Here is a 12557-nt window from a genome sequence, read left to right as displayed (position 1 = left end):
CACACCATACAAAATCTATGGGATGCAGCAAAAGGAGTTCTTAGAGGGAAGTTCATAGCAATACAGGCCTTCCTCAAAAAACAAGAAAAATCTCAAATAACCAACCTAACCTACCACTTAAAAGAATTAGGAAAAGAAGAACAAACAAACAGTAGAAGGAAGGAAATAAAGATCAGGGAGGAAATAAATAAAATAGAGATTAAAAAAACAGAAAAAAATCAATAAAACCAAGAGCTGGTTCTTTGAAAGGTTAAACAAAACTGATAAACCTCTGGCCAGGCTCACCAAGAAGAAAAGAGAGAGAACCAAAATAAACAAAATAAGAAATGAAAAAAGAGAAATCTCAACTGATACTGCAGAAATACAAAAAACCATAAGAGAATACTATGAACAATTAGGTGCCAATTAATTTGACAACCTAGAAGAAATGGATAACTTTCTAGAACCATACAGCCCACCAAAACTGAATCAAGAAGAAATAGAAGAAATAGATAATGTCTGGAAGGGAAGAGATAAAATTATCACTATATGCAGATGATATGACACTATATATAGAAAACCCTAAGGACTCCACACAAAAACTACTAGGTTTAATAAATGAATTCAGTAAAGTAGTAGGATAAAAGATTAATATTAAGAAATTGGTTGCATTTCTTTACACTAACAATGAAATATCAGAAAGGGAATGTAAAAAATATACCTTTTAAAATACCACCAAAAGAAAAATGCCTAGGAATAAACCTGACCAAGGAGGTGAAAGATTTATATGCTGAGAACAATAAAAAAATTAATAAAGGAAATTAAAGAGGATTCAAAGAAATGGAAAGATATCCCATACTCTTGGATTGGAAGAATTAATATTGTTAAAATGGCAATACTACCCAAAACAATCTACAGATTTAATGCCACCCCTATCAAATTACTGATGACATTTTTCACAGAACTGGAAGAAATAATCCGAAAATTCATATAGAACAATAAAAGACCCGGAACTGCCAAAGCAATCCTGAGGAAAAGCAACAAAGCAGGAGGCATAACTCTCCCAGACTTCAGACAATACTACAAAGCTACAGTAATCAAAACAGTGTGGTATTGATACAAAGCAGACATACAGATCAAAGGAACAGAACAGAGAGCCCAGAAGTAAATCCACATACCTATGGTCAATTAATCTTTGACAAAGGAGACAAGAATATAAAATGGGGAAAAGACAGTCTCTTCATCAAGTGGTGCTGGGAAAGTTGAACAGCTGCATGTAAATCAATGAAGTTAGAACACACCCTCACACCATACACAAAAATAAATTCAAAATGGCTTAAAGGCTTAAGCATAAGACATGACATCATAAAACTCCTAGAGGAGAGCATAAGCAGAACATTCTCTGACATAAATCATACAAATGTTTTCTTAGGTCAGTCTCCCAAGGCAATAGAAATAAAAACAAAAATAAACAAATGAGACCTAATCAAACTTACAAGCTTTTGCACAACAAAGGAAATCATAAAAAAAAAAAAGAAAAGAAAAGACAACCTATGGAATGGGAGAAAATATTTGCAAATGATGTGACCAACAAGGGCTTAATCTCCAAAATATACAAACAGCTCATACAACTCAACAACAACAAAAACCAAACAATCCAAATGAAAAATGGGCAGAGGATCTTAATAGACACTTCTCCAAAGAAGACATGCAGATGGCCAATAGGCACATGAAAAGATGCTCAACATCACTAATTATTAGAGAGATGCAAATCCAAGCTACAGTGAAGTACCACTGCTAAATGGCCACCATTAAAAAGTCTACAAATAACAAATGCTGGAGAGGGTGTGGAGAAAATGTAACCCTCCTACACTGTTAGTGGGAATGTAAGTTGGTGCAGCCACTATGGAAAACAGTATGGAGGTTCCTCAGAAAACTAAACATAGAATTACTATATGATCCAGCAATTCCGCTCCTGGGCATATACCCGGACAAAACTGTAATTCAAAAAGATACACGCACCCCTATGTTCATAGCAGCACTATTCACAATAGCCAAAACATGGAAACAACCTAAATGTCCATCCACAGATGAATGGATAAAGAAGATGTGGTACATACATGCAATGAATACGACTCAGCCATAAAAAAGAACGAAACAATGCCATTTGCAGTCACGTGGATGAAACTAGAGATTATCATACTAAATGAAGTAAGTCAGGAAAACAAAGACAAATACCATATGATATCACTTATATGTGGAATCTAAAATATGGCACAAACAAACCTATCTACAAAACAGAAACAGACTCACAGACATAGAGATCAGACTTGTGGTTGCCAAGGTGGAGGGGGAGAGGGAGAGGGCAAGGGATGGACTGGGAGTTTGGGGTTGGTAGGTGGAAACTATTACATTTAGAATGGATAAACAACAAGGTCCTACTGTATAGTATAGGAAACTATATCCAATCTCTTGGGATAAACCATAATGGAAAAGAATCCAAAAAAGAATATATATATGTGTATAACTGAGTCACTTTGCTGCACAGCAGAGATTGGTACAACATCGTAAATCAACTATACCTCAATAAAAAATAAATAAAAATAAAACAACATCACAATAAAAAATAAATAAAATTTTAAAGTATTTCAGCAACAAAAATGGGAGAGGGAGGATAAATGAAAAAAGACTGGCAATATCTTGAAGGCTGTTGAATCTGGGATGAATATCTGGGGGTTCATTTTGGGTGTTCATCTTATTTACTTTTGTTTTGCTTATGTTTGAAAATTTTTAGAATAAAAATTAATTTATAAAAGAAAGTAATCAAAACAGTATGGTGTTTTGATTACATAGAGAGCCCTGAAATAAACCCATGCACCCATGGTCAATTAATCTATGACGAAAGAGACAAGATTATACAATGGAGAAAAGACAGTCTCTTCAACAGGTGGTGTTGGGAAAGCTAGACAGCTATGTATAAATCAATAAAATTAAAACATTCCCTCACCCCATACACAAAAGTAAACTCAAAATGGTCAAAGATCTAAATATAAAGCATGATGCCATAAAATTCCTAGAAGAGAACTTTAGCAAAGCATTCTTTGACATAAATTGTAGCAATATTTTCTTGGTGCAGTGTCCTAAGGCAAAAGAAATAAAAGCAAAACCAAACAAATGGGACCTAATCAAACTTAAAAGCTTTTGCACAGCAAAGCAAACCATCAACAAAACAAAAATACAACCTATGGAATGGGAAAAAATATTTAGAAACAATGTGACCAATGAGGGGTTAATATCCAAAATACACAAACAGTTCATACAACTCAATATCGAAAAAACAAACAACCCTATCAAAAACTGGGCAGAAGAACTAAATAGATATTTTCCCAAATAAGGCAAACAGATAACCAACAGGCACATGAAAAAATGCTCAGCATTGCTAATTATTACAGAAAAAAAAAAAAAAAACTACAATGAGGTATCACCTCGCACCAGTCAGAATGGCCACCATCAAAAATTCTACAAAAACTGAATGCTCGAGAGGGTGTAGAGAAAAGGGAACCCTTGTACACTGTTAGTGGGGATGTAAAATGGTGGATACACAATGGAAAATTATATGGAGGTTCCTTTAAAAACTAAAAATAGAGCTACCATATGATCCAGCAATCCCACTCCTGGGTATATATCTAGAAAAAATGAAAACTCTAATTACAAAAGATACCTGCACCCCAATGTTCATAGCAGTACTACTTACAGTAGCCAAGACATAGAAGCAACACAAGTGCCCATCAACAGATGATTGGCTTAAGAAGAAGTGATATATATATATATATATATATATATATATATATATATATATATATAATGGAATATTACTCAGCCATAATAAAGAATGAACTATTGCCATTTGCAGCAACATGGATGGGCCTAGAGAACATTATACTTAGTGAAGTAAGTCAGACAGAGATAGACAAATACTATATGATATCACTTATATGTGGAATCTAGAAACAATGCAAATGAATCTATATACAAACTAGAAACAGACTCATGGACATAGAAAACAAATTTATTATTACCAAAGGGGAGAGGGAGGAGGGAGAGACAAATTAAGAGTATGGGATTATTCTAATAATATAGATAAGCAATATGATTTACTGCATAGCACAAGTAGTTATATTCAATATCTTGTAATAACCTATAATGAAATATAATCAGAAAAAAATAACTGAATTACTGTTGTACACCTGAAACTAACACAATATTGTAAATCAACTATACTTCAATTTTTTAAAAAAAGCAACGTGTGATGAGAAAATAATTAGTTACATCTCTTCCTGGAAAAATAGTTGGGAAAATGATTCCAAAGTAAAATGGCTCAACATTGCTAAATAAGTGTATGGTGTCCACAAGGAGAGTAAGACCCTCTTCGGACAAAGTGGATCTTATTAATTGTGACTGCAGAGGTCAGGAACACATTATGGTGCTTTACTGGTCACCTATGAGCAAGTGAGATGAACTCATAAGTGAAGAGGGACCTGGGAATACTGGCAGGTAAGGGAGGTGGGATGTAGATGCAGCACTGGCTCCAGGGTAAGACCCACATATCAGAGATGAAGTTCAGAAAACTTTATTCTCAGTTACAAGCTGAGAATGGTGGTAGGTGAAAAATCAGGAAACAGCTGTATAGAGTATGATTTCAACTACAATAAACATTATATATGGGGAAAATGGTGATACAAGTAAACTGTGATGTGACTTATCACATATCATTGTAATATCCAGTGAGGCCACTAAAAACTATAAAACATCATACGTTCAAAAATACAAGTTGTAATCCTAAAAATATTCAAGAATTTTGTTGCCACAGGAAGACAAGAAAAGAAAAAATATAGCAAGAAAGAACAGAAAAATGAAAAACAGAAGAAACAAATAGAAACAGTTCTATTTCAGATTAATAAGATGAATAAAAACAAAAATTTTATTTTACCTTTATTCATTCTCTGATACACTTCCTTTCTTCATCTAGATCTGAATTTCTGATGTTTGTAATTTTCCTTTTCCCCAAAGAACTTATTTTAATATTTCTTTGCAGGGCACATGTGCTGGGGATACGTTTCCTTGTTTTTTGTTTGGGAAAAGTCTTTATTTCTCCTTCACTTTTGAAAAATCAATTTTGCTTGATATAGAATTCTAGGTTGGTGGATTTTTCATTCACACTAAATATTTCACTCCACTCTCTTGTTGTTTGCATGAGAAGTCTGCTGAAATTTTTATTGTTGTTTTTCTATAGGTTATGGTGTTCCCCTCCCCCATCCCTTACCCTTGATTTCATGATTTAATGTTTGCCTTTAGTTTTCTGCAGTTTGAACATAATATACCTAAGGTGTATGAAATATATATATATAAATATATATATGATATATATATGATATATATAATGTATATATTTCCTCTGCATTTTAGTTTTGGAAGCTTCTATTGGCCTGCCTTCAAGCTCACTGATTCTTCCCTTGCTGTTCAATCTACAAAAGGGCAATCAAAGCCATTCTTCATTTCTGTAACAGTGCTTTTGAGTTCTAACATTTCCTTTAGATTCCTTCTCAGAATTTCCATCTCTCTGCTTTCATTACTGATCTGTTCTTGCAGGTTGTAGACTTTTTCCATTAGAGTGCTTAACATATTAATCATACTTATTTTAAATTCTCTGATAATTCCAATATCTGTGTATATCTGAGTCTAGTTCTGATACTTGCTTTGCCTTTTCAGACTGTGAGTTTTGGGGATTGTTTGTTCATTTTGTCTTTTAGCACTCCATGGTGGAAGATGGACAGGTTTATTTGGGTAATAGTAACGAAGGTAAACAGTCCTTCAGTTTGAGAATTTATGTTAATCTAGCCAGGTGTTGGGCTTTGATTAGCATTTATAGCTGTAGGTGCCAGAGGCTTCAGCTCCTCTCATGTACTTGCCTTCATCTCTATTCTCAATGTTGGGCTTCCCTAAGTGCTCCTTCTCAGAAAGAGTCTGTGGATTTTAGCCCTTTTTGCTGGAATCCACTCCTATTATATTGGAGCCCTGTTAGTGTGATGGTAAGATGTGGAGGAGGGAGAACATTCTATAATCTCATGATTAAATCTCAGTCCTTTTGTGGGCCTGTGTCTCAGGGCTATGACCTTCACACATTTCTCCAATGATATAGCCCCCTGCCTTTGGTGGCTGCAGTGGAAGCAGTGCCCTTTCCCCAGCTGGAATAAGCCTCTGGTAAAGCCTTCCCCCTGGAGATAGGCCTTTGCTAGGGAGAAGATATGGTGATATTTCACAAGAATTATTCTTACCTTCCACCTGCCAGAAACAGTAGGATGTCTCTTGGCTTTTCACAATGAGAACATGTTGGAGTTTCTGAATGAAAAAAAAACCCCACAGAAGTAGGGTTCCCCCTAGGGCTGCAGACCATGGGAATGTCTCACCCTCACACTGGTCCATGCTCAACCTCCAGCAATGCATCAAAGTTATCACTTTTTTAAGAGTTCCTACCACTTTATGGATCCAGTAGCTTCTGATCCAGGAAAGCACATCTCAGGTGTATCCCTCCAGATTTCAGGGTGGTATCTTGATCTGTAACCTCAGTTCTCTGATGAGTCTGGGAAAAGTCATTGATTTTCAGTTCATTCAGCTTTTGATAATTTGCAAGCTCTTGACATGTCAAAGCTGAAACCAAAAGTTTGATTTTTTAAAATATTTTTTAGTAAGTTTCCCTACCTAATACCCAGACTGTGTGAAGTGGGGCTCCTTTGGAAAGTAGACCACAATGGAGCTCCCATGGAGTTTGCTATTGGCCAATCCCATCAAATAAAGAATTCATCTTATTTAATTCTGAGTTACTGGGGCCAGCCTAAGGGGGAGTTCCTTCATTTGTACCCCCCAGGGGGTTAGGTGGGAGTGAGTCTACAGGCCACTGAAGAATAGGACTGTTTGGTGACCAAAGTAAATGGGGAAATCATGGTTTGAAAAGAAGCTTGGGGATTTGATGAATTATTTGGCACCAGCAATAGGGAAATGGTATGACCTCCAATAAACACATAATTGTTTACCTCCTGGAGCAGGAAGCACTTAGGGGTTGTGGAAATTCTCAGGTCTTTTATGTGCCCTGGTTTCACCCTTTCTTAAACACTACTCCTTCTGAAATTTCAAATATATCCACATTCTGTTGAAATCTTGAAGCTTTAAAAATTTAGACTCTTGTCATTGTCTTACGTTCCTCATGCTACTCTTTCCTGTTACCTTCCCACAGGCAGCTTCTACTTAAGTCACATACTTGACCTCCTAGCATTCTCTGGAGCCTCTGGGAGCTGTCCAATGAGGAATCATCACTGCTTTATTTCAAGCAAATCTTGGCTCCTTCATGTTTTGACACTCACTCCTTCCCTCCAGCCATTCATGCTCCTGCTGCTTTGACCCCTTTTACACCTCAGAAAACTTTAGAATTACCAGTCTTAGGTGGTGAGCGAGGGTGATTAAATTGGGAACCTTTCTTACAACCTTGACTGGGGTTTGGGGGGCTTTTTAGAAAACAAAAGTTTCCTTCTCTCCAAGTGAAATCCCACACCAATATTTGGATTTATAATGTGGCCTAGACCAATGTGTGGTTTTTCTGGTTCTGTTCCTTTTAGCATCCCTTGAGAGAATAAATGATAATGCAGGAGAACAATTTCACAAGGTCCTAGCTTCCCTTGCAACACATTAGCTTTACTTGCCTGCTTTTATGTGCACCTTGGTACTGTCAGCTCAACAGATGGTGTCCTTACAGGCAATATTGGTACCTGCAGAAAAAAGACATCTTGGTCTCTTCTCACATCAGTCCTAGGTTAGACCCTTTCCAGCCATGCAGGGGTGTTGGTTTATGAGTGCTGCAGCAGTGAACATGATGAATCATTTACCCAGTGGACATAAAAGACATACCAAGTGAAGTAACTTTAAATAATTAGCTTGGAGTGACTAGTAGCTAGGAAGTAGCTTTTAGAGATACCCAAGGTTGAGAGGGTATTTTTTAAAACCATTTCCTATAGATGATGAAAAAGTAGAGTTTGCCCTCTTCATGTCTGCTCCTTCCAAATAGATGTGTCTAAAAAAGCATTTTCCCCCTATTCCTCTACTCTGCCACCCTGTTAAAACAAAAAGGGATTTATGACCCGCTCCTCAATACATGTAAAATTTGTACAAAAATATCTTCTATGAAAATGGTTTGTAATCTGTAGACATAATACCTGGGAGATGTCTTGAGATGTAAAATCCTATCCTTCAGGTGGTGGGGTTTTTGTTTTCTCCAAATAAATCTGATCTTTAAAGTTCAAAAAAAAGAAGAATCTTCTGTCCATCATGAATATTTTTTTATTTTGAAAAATTTCAAACCTACAGAAAATTTCAAAGAAAGAACCACAATTAACATAGTGCTATATTTTCTCTCTACATACACACTTGTTTTTCTTTTGGCCTGAACTATCTGAAAGCAATTTATAGATATTATGACCTCACCCCTAAATACTTAAGCATGCATCTCCTAAGAAAAAAAGCATTCTTCTAATAACCACAATATTATTATCGTACTCAAGAAATGTAAGTCTACAATATATCTATTATGCTCCCATGTTTAAATTTCCTCAATGGCCCACAAAATGTCCTGCATAACTTTTAAAAAGTTCATAATCCTATCCAATTCATTGTTGCCATTAATGAAGATCAGTCCTTCTGTCTTCTGTTGTCTGTCTTTCATGATATTGACATTATTGAAAAGTCCAAAAAAATCAAAGTCCAAAAAATTCTGAATTTATCTGAGTGTTTCCCCACAGATTCAGGCTAAACATTTTGGCAAGAATGATACGCCAGTGTACTTCTAATAATTTGTGTTTTCCCCAGTATTGATGCTAGAAATTTTTCCATGAAGCATCTATTAACATTTTGCAAAGGACTAATATTCCATGGAACACAGTTTAGAGAGCACTTGGATGAGGAAAAAAAGTGAAACACACTAAAATGTTTAAATAAGAGTTTGTAGGGTTAAAAAGCAGGTAAGGATTAAAAATTTTAAATCACGAACTTTATTTCCTTAGGTAATGTAAACTGAGCTTTCATAAAATTCAACACTTACCAAAAAACTCCACAAAGCATTTTACAGATGAGCAACCCCAAGCTTAAAGAAAGGAAGTAACAACTCCTAAGTTCTATCTTTATTGTAGTTACTGTGTTCAGGAGCTGAAATTTGAAACCAGATTTGACTGGTTCCATGTTCTTTCCACTAGACCCTCTGCTTCCCTTCTTAGCCTCATGTTTTATTTTATGTAATTGACTATTCTTGGGTCTACAATTACTCCGATATAAAAGTGGTCTTTAAGTCTAAATAACAATAATGAAAGTGCTAAGGAAGAATAATTCATTTTTTATTGTTCCATATTCAATAAGAATCAACTCATGTCAAGCAATTGAGGAATGCCTAACCCCTGCCAAATGCATGTAATTAAGCAAATTACCTGTGGGGCCTGGGGTCTTGTCTCCAGATACTAATTATAATATAGCTCCCATTTACAACCATTTTTATTCACCATAATTTGATCCTTGCTGTTGCCTAACAATGCTATCTTTATTACATTACAGCAAACATTTGGGAGACATCAGTTTTCCCTAAAAATCTTAGAACTCAGTTAAACTCAGATTTCACTACTTATTACAGAATCTAACAGTTTTTTCAAAAAATTAGTTACCATTCTGACATGCAGAGAGCTACCAAATATTAAGCACATTTGTTTTCATCTCCATTTCAGGCAAGAGCCTTTCCCCCTAGGCAACTGAATTTCTGAGGGCAGTGAACATGGGTCCTTGCTTTTGGTACAAGTTAGGAAATAATCAATATGGATGGGTAACTATAAGAGCAAAAACTGTGAGTCCTTCACCCGTTAAAAACCATGCCATCCTGTTATGGACTGAATTGTGCCCCCCCCCACCCCGCCACACACACACACAATTTGTCTGTTGAATTCCTAACTTCTACATCCTCAGAATGTGACTGTATTTGGAGATAAGGCTTTTAAAAAGGTAATTAAGGTAAAATGAGGTCATATGTGCAGGCTCTAATTCTGTATGACTGATGGCCTCGTAAGAAGAGATTAGAACACAGACAACACATAGACACAGAGAGAAGGCAATCAGCAAGCCAAGAACAAAAGAAACCAAACCTGCTGACACCTTGACCTAGGACTTTTACCTTCCAGAATTGTGAGAAAACAAATTTCTGACGTATTATCTATCCAGTATGTGCTATTTTACTATGGCAGCCCTAGAAAACAAGCACAGTGGTACTTAGAATTTTTAAATTTTATTTTTTTTTCTTTGACTCATTTTGTTGGTTTCCGCCACTGACTTGGGAGGATTGAATCTGTCTTCTTCACCATTGTATTTCAACATCTAGCACAGAGCAGAACATAATAATTCCTCAATAAATATTTGTTGCATGTTGACAAAAGAAAAAGAAAAAACATGCCATGCTTTAAAAACTTAAGTTGTTCTTCAGCTGAACATTAAGCATTTACTCCAACAGGTTGGAAATTGCTTTGTGGCGTTTGAGTCCCCAGATCCTCAAATGTTACCTGCCTTGCCCTCTACCTTGCACTTTTTTTTTTGAAGAAAAAATATATATTTCTTATTATAAGTCAAAATATTACAATAAGATGGAGAAAGTGCAAAGATTATAGAGACTGGTACATAAATGAATTTACATTTAATATCCTTTCTGCACATTGTTTCTATTTTACAGGAAGAAAACAGTAAAACAATAGCTAGTATTTATTGTGCAATTAGTATAAGATTTACATACATTACCTCATTTAATCTTTGTAATTATCCCATCAAGTTAGTGCTCTTATTATTCTTTTTTTAAATTAATTTTTATTGGAGTATAGTTGTTTTACAATGTTGTGTTAGTTTCTACTGTACAGCAAAGTGAATCAGGTATACATACACATATATCCCCTCTTGTTTGAATTTCCTTCCCATTTAGGTCACCACAAAGCACTGAGTAGGATTCCCTGTGCTATACAGTAGGTTCTTATTAGTTATATATTTTATACATAATATCAATAGTGCATATATGTCAACCCCAACCTCCTGATTCATCCCATTCCCCCTTCCCCCTTGGTATCCATATATCTGTTCTCTATGTCTGTGTCTCTATCTCTGATTTGCAAATAAGATCATCTACACCATTTTTCTAGATTCCATATGCATTAATATATGATATTTCTTTTTCTCTTTCTGACTTACTTCACTCTGTATGACAGCCTCTAGGTCCACCCATGTCTCTACAAAAGACCCAGTTTCATTCATTTTTATGGTTGAGTAATATTCCATTGTATATATGTTCCACCCAATCTTGCCACTATTATTCAACATAGTTTTGGAAGTCCCTGCCATGGTAATCAGAGAAGAAAAAGAAATAAAAAGGAATCCAAATTGGAAAAGAAGAAGTAAAATTGTCATTGTTTGCAGATGACATGAAACTATACATAGAAAATCCTAAAGATGCCACCAGAAAACTACTAGAACTAATCAATGAATTTAGTAAAGTTGAAGGATACAAAACTAATGCACAGAAATCTCTTGCATTCCTATACATTAATGGTGAAATAACTGAAAGAGAAATTAAGAAAACACTCCCATTTACCATTGCAACAAAAAGAATAAAATATCTAGGAATAAAGCTACCTAAGGAGGCAAAAGACCTGTATGCAGTAAACTAAGATACTGATGAAAGAAATCAAAGATGACACAAACAGATGGAGAGATATACCATGTTCTCAGATTGGAAGAATCAATATTGTGAAAATGACTATACTACCCAAAGCAATCTACAGATTCAATGCAATCTCTATCAAATTACCAATGTCATTTTTCACAGAACTAGAACAAAAAATTTCACAATTTGTATGGAAACACAAAAGACCCTGAATAGCCAAAACAATCTTGAGAAAGAAAAGCAAAGCTGGAGGAATCAGGATCCCTGACTTTAGACTATACTACAAAGCTACCATAATCAAGACAGTATGGTACTGACACAAAAACAGAAATATAGATCAATGGAACAGGATAGAAAGCCCAGCAATAAACTCACACTTATGGTCACCTAATTTATGACAAAGGAGACAAGAATAAACAATGGAGAAAAGACAGCCTCTTCAATAAGTAGTGCTGGGAAAACTGGACAGCTACATGTAAAAGAATGAAATTAGAACACTCCCTAACACTGTACACAAAAATACCTTGTACTTTTTAGCCTCCAGAGAGAGGAAGAAAAGAGGCCTGCAGTATGTGGACCTCTGCAGGCTGAGGTGGCCTGGCTGAACTCTGGCTCTGTCTCTCTGGCTTCGTGAAGCACCAAGACTGGGAGGGAATGGACGTTACCCTTAACTTTTGGAGGTGATCTGGACCTGAAGGAAAGCAAAAGTTGCCAGTAAAACCATAAACTGCCCTCCCAAGCCTCACTTCCCCACGGCTTCCAGGTGCCCTGCTGACTTCCCCACCCTCCGCGGCAG

Source organism: Grampus griseus (assembly GCF_964374135.1).
Source record: "Grampus griseus genome assembly, chromosome: 6".
NCBI lineage: Eukaryota > Metazoa > Chordata > Mammalia > Artiodactyla > Delphinidae > Grampus > Grampus griseus.
Note: the sequence above shows the minus strand (reverse complement) of the source record.